The sequence below is a fragment of the Polyodon spathula genome, chromosome 7 (assembly GCF_017654505.1).
Source record: "Polyodon spathula isolate WHYD16114869_AA chromosome 7, ASM1765450v1, whole genome shotgun sequence".
NCBI classification, from domain to species: domain Eukaryota; kingdom Metazoa; phylum Chordata; class Actinopteri; order Acipenseriformes; family Polyodontidae; genus Polyodon; species Polyodon spathula.
In genome coordinates, this window is record NC_054540.1 from 20,057,854 (window position 1) to 20,063,100 (window position 5,247).

Consider the following 5,247-nt stretch of genomic DNA (forward strand, 5'->3'; position numbering starts at 1 on the left):
CATCAAATCACGTTCGCCTTTCTTACACTTGACGCCCGTGAGAAAGAAAATGTCTCCATCGAGTGGCAACTTTGGGTAAAACGGGTATTCGATAATCGTAGGCGTCCAGTTTGTAGGATATTTCAAATGCATGTACGATAATACAAACATTGTTTCATGTCATATCATTTACGGTCGTCTTTAACTTTATTTTTGTAAGCCAACCGGTAGCAGTTTGGTGTTCATTAAAAGCATGGAGTTGCAGAACAGTGTTCAGCTGTACAAGTCGGTTTGCAATCACTCAGGAAAGTGCAAAACAGTTCCCACAAAAGAAAAAATAATGGAACAAGACAGAAACTGGCTCAGCTAGCATTGAATACAGTGATTTAATAAAAAAAAACCTAACACATACACACACACACACACACACACACACATATATTATATATATATATATATATATATATATATATATATATATATATATATATATATATATATATATATATATATATATATTAAAAACCCTGCCTTCATGCGCTTATGCCCCAAAAGTGCCCTTTTTTTTCTCAATGAGCCCTGCCCCTTTAATGTCACCTGGACATTGTTGTATATAAGTATGGATATGGCCACAACAGTGCAATATTGAGCTAACTAGAATTATGCTATATGTTCCATTATATTTCATATTAGTTGTAGCTTTGAAAATATTGTACATAATGTATATGTTGAAAAATTATCATTGATATTGGTGTTAAAAGAATTCCTCAACAGTATATGCAAACAATATAAATTTATGATAAAACATGCTTTGATATCCCTGCAGCAGCGTTCGGTTTTAAGTGAGTATGCAAAATCTTATTTTATGTATATTTTATCATATTTTATCTATATTTCATATAGCATGTTTATGTTAGAGAAAAAATATATATACCATGTTAGATGAAAGATAAGTTAATTAAAATGACTGTATTAACTATTATATACAAAAAATTGGTGTCCATTATACAGTGTTCATTTTACCCGTAGAAAATGATCAATTCATTTGTTTAAAGTATAATGTATCAGATTACTTGGTTAAGTAAGATTATTAATATGTAATATGGCAAAGAGGATTGCTAAAAAAATCTTCTTTCAAGAATTAGGTCAGTACAGATATGTTTTAATCTGATTTAATTTCTTTTGGTATTCTTCCTCACAAATTCATATTGCTTTTAATAAATACTGCAAGTCCCGCAATCATTACCCCTTGTCAGTAAATTGGAAAGGGATTAAACATAAGACTCCTTGAAAACTGCTTTAGAGGAAATCAAAGTAAGTAAAGAAGAAAGCCTAAACGGAGAACAGCAGGGATTAGGATTCAGAGGCTTCTGCTGTTAAATTTGTTTCAGTAAAGGCTGTATAGATTTATAGAAGTTCAAATATATTTACATTATTTTTTGTAGTGGTCATTGGTACATGTAGGTAATCTTATTAAAGATAAATGTAATTGACAAATATATTTAAACAGAGGAGAATAATAATACAATGATAATAATAATAACAACAGGTGTGTGGAAGGTCTAAAATACAGTACACATAATACCTATTAGCCTTTGAATCCAGGTGTTGTCAGTGAACACCACAATTCTTATTAGTTCACACAAAATACATCTTACTGAACAAGCAATAGTAAATGAAACAGAAACTAAAAAATAGTGAGGAGAACAGTTTTCTGTCCTATGTGTTTAAGTCTGTTTCATTAATCATTCAAGCAATCCGAGAACTTTCTTTAACCTAGCACACTACCAGATACTGTTTTTTTTTTTTTTTTTTTTTTTTTTTAAATGAAAATACATGTTTACTATAAGATTGTTTCTTTGCAAACAGAAAAAGTGCATGACGGGTGAGAATTATGGATTATTGTTTTTAGTGACTTTAAGCCTACATATTTTTTAGCTCCAAATGTTGGTGTTGTGGATATGCATACCCTTCACTCCTTTTTTCCCCTTCACGACCCGGCATGGTTTTGTCACAAATTTAAACCCCAAAAAACAAAGCGGGAGTGTTGACAGTTGAGGCAGTCCAGTGCAACTGGGGGCTGTCGTTGAGGGTTCCAGGGTGGAAACAGATGAGGCAGCAATGAATGTGTCCATTCGGGACCCAAGCAACCCCAAACTAGACACAGCCTCTGTAATCAATGGTCGGGTGGTCGATCCCAGAAGTGCTGCCATGTGCCCTTATTTTGAGTTGGTCTGTGACTTACTGTACTGGGTTGATAAACTGCCCCACACCGGGGAAGTGCACCGCAGCTGCTCATTCCCCGGCCCTATGGGGAAGAATTCCCCAAAAAATGAGAGTTCGGCTGAAATAAATTTATATATGATAAACATCAGTAAAACCACTGGCTATTTTTAATTTTTGTACCAAGAATAACAATTTAGCAATCATTTATAGTTTGTTTAGTTTTTATACGTACTGTCTGTCCCGCCTCCATTCCACTCTGAATGGCTAGGGTTCTCTGTCAATCATCTCAGTGATTTGTTAGTATAGTTTCACTGTCACTGTCATTTCACCCAGTTCTGACAGATCTCGTTGACTGAAACAGCGCCAGAATGCTCTCATTCATTTAAATGACTGTCAATTATCAAAGCTCCTACTTTTGAAATGAGTGGGTTAAGGTGTAGGTAGGCTTTTATTAGGTATACGGTGACGGTTACTAGTTTGATTTGAAAATGGGGCAAAAGAGGAACACCCTTAATGAGTATTGTGCACAATCCCTTGACCGACGTTTCCACAGCAGGACGAAGCAGGCCCATCTGTCTTACTTTCAGACTCCAGCTGTGCTGAAGAATAAGTGCAAGTTCTATTCAACTAATGTTTTGTTCTGTGCATATTATTTTTACTTGTACATTTATGCTATAAAAGTCTGCGTAATACACTTTTATGTGCTGTTTATTTGAGGCAATTTTTTAATTTGTGTAGGATCTTTATCTTTACAAGGTATAGTTCTGCTGTGACTAAACTATTTTAGAATGTTGGTAACTATGGTTTTTCTTCAACTATGGTTTTCAAATATGATAAAGGGGCTTCGCTAAATGAGACGTTTCTCAATAGCATAACAAGGCAGTTTTTTTTAAAGCATAAAGATCGATTTCACCCATTCTCTGCTTGAATTGATAATTAAACATCGAAAAAAATCCAGCAAATTATTTCTAAAATAAAAGTTGATATTATTTGTCGATTTGGCAAAAAAAATTTAATTGAATAGTATCTTTTCATGGACAGTTTTATTGCCTGCGTGCACTACCTTACACTACCTTCCAATGCCCGTATGGTGGTACTTGGCTCTGTAGCCCTACCTTACACTTGCCTATATTAAATGTCATTTGCCATGTGTCTGCCCAGTTCTGAATGCTGTCTAGATCATTTTGAATGACCTTTGCTGCTGCAGCGGTGTTTACCACTTCTACTATTTTTGTATAGTCTGCAAATTTAAAACATTTGCTTACTATACCAGAAACTAAGTTATTAATGTAGATTAGGAAGAGCAGAAGACCTAATAATGATCCCTGTGGTACTCCATTGGTTACCTTGTTATATTTTGAGGCTTCTCCTCTAATCAGTACTTTCTGTTTTCTACATGTTAACCACTCCCTAATCCATATACATGCATTTCCTTGAATCCCTACTGTGTTCAGTTTGAGAATTAATCTTTCATGGAAAACTTTGTTAAAATCTTTCTGGAAATCTAAATAAACCATGTCATATGCTTTGCAATTATCCATTGTCGATGTTGCATCCGCACAAAAATTAAGCAGGTTAGTTAGACACGATCTCCCTTTCCTAAAACCATGCTGACCGTCTCCCAGGATAATGTTACCATATAGGTAATTTTCCATTTTGGATCTTATTATAGTTTCCATAAGTTTACATATAATAGAAGTCAGGCTTATTGGTCTTTAGTTACCTGGTTCGGGCCCAGAATCTAGTGACTACCTTTCCCGATGTGTGCTCTCCTGTCCCAGGGCACACTTGCGTAGCTTACCACCATATTGAGACTGAGCCTAGAGCACAGGTTTGCCAGAGGCTGTATTGCATACATGAAAAAAAAGAAAAACAATGGAAGTGGAAATTGGCGACATGCTGAAACTGGGAATAATAGAATAATCCCAGAGTGATAATCCCAGCTGTCTCCTGGATCGGTGCTTCACCCTTGTCACTGACCATGCCCCTTTAAAGTGGTTCCATTGCATAAAAGATTCCAATGCCCGTATCACATGGTGGTACTTGGTTCTGTAGCCTTACGCCTTCAGAGTAGTTCACCAAGCAGGGAAACTGTATAAAAATGCTGAATTTTACTCTTGCAAAGGCGCAGGGTTGTAGAAATGGTGTCATTCTGAGGGAGAGAGTATGTGACAGGGGCTGGCTTGTCATTGGCTTCTCGATGCATGAGCTGCAGGATCAGCTCGGAGGCTCCAGGGGAACCGCTCTGTCAGTCATTTGCTTGAACAGGGGGCTCGGCTAGGGTTGGCTGACTGTGAATCCCTGAGGAGCGTCCAACAGAAAATGGTGCAAGATTACTCTGGGAGGTAAACAAACAGCCAGCTAAACAACATTCAAAGAGGTAGCCCTTTATGCTCAGGAGAGCAAACAAAAACCAGTCAGGAAATAAATACCCTAATATTGCAATCCGAGTTGCCATGTGTAAAACCGGCACTCGTCTGTGCCATAGAGTAGGATTAGTCTTGGGGGAAGTTTAGTTTGGCCACCTTTATTTTATAGCTTTGTTTTAAAAAGTGTTTTTGTTTTAATTTTCTATTGCCTTTATCTTTCACCCTCTTTGCTTATACTCCTGTTTGTGTATATGCCCACACCTATCACAACCTCCTGTGATAGAAAATAATAATAATTTAATGTAAAGGTGTCTGTGTGAGTAGAGGTTTAATGAACTTATTAAATACCACTGCTACTACTGAGGCCTTGAAGTCATTCAGCAGATCATTAATAAAGGAGCACTCAAATTGAGTACCCCATATCCAGACACATAAAAACTATTAGAAACAGCTGCAAGGCTGGAGCAAATAAAAGCACAAGCACTATTAAAATGTCTTTATTAAGATTATGTGGATACAGATGAAATGGATAACCTTGGGGAAAAGCTGAATGATTAAAAGGCACTACACAATAAAGACATAACATCTATGCGCTAGCCACAGTTTTAAAGAGGCAATTGCAAATGTCAGGGTCTCAAATGAATTGCACACTACCTTAATATTTTACGTTGCT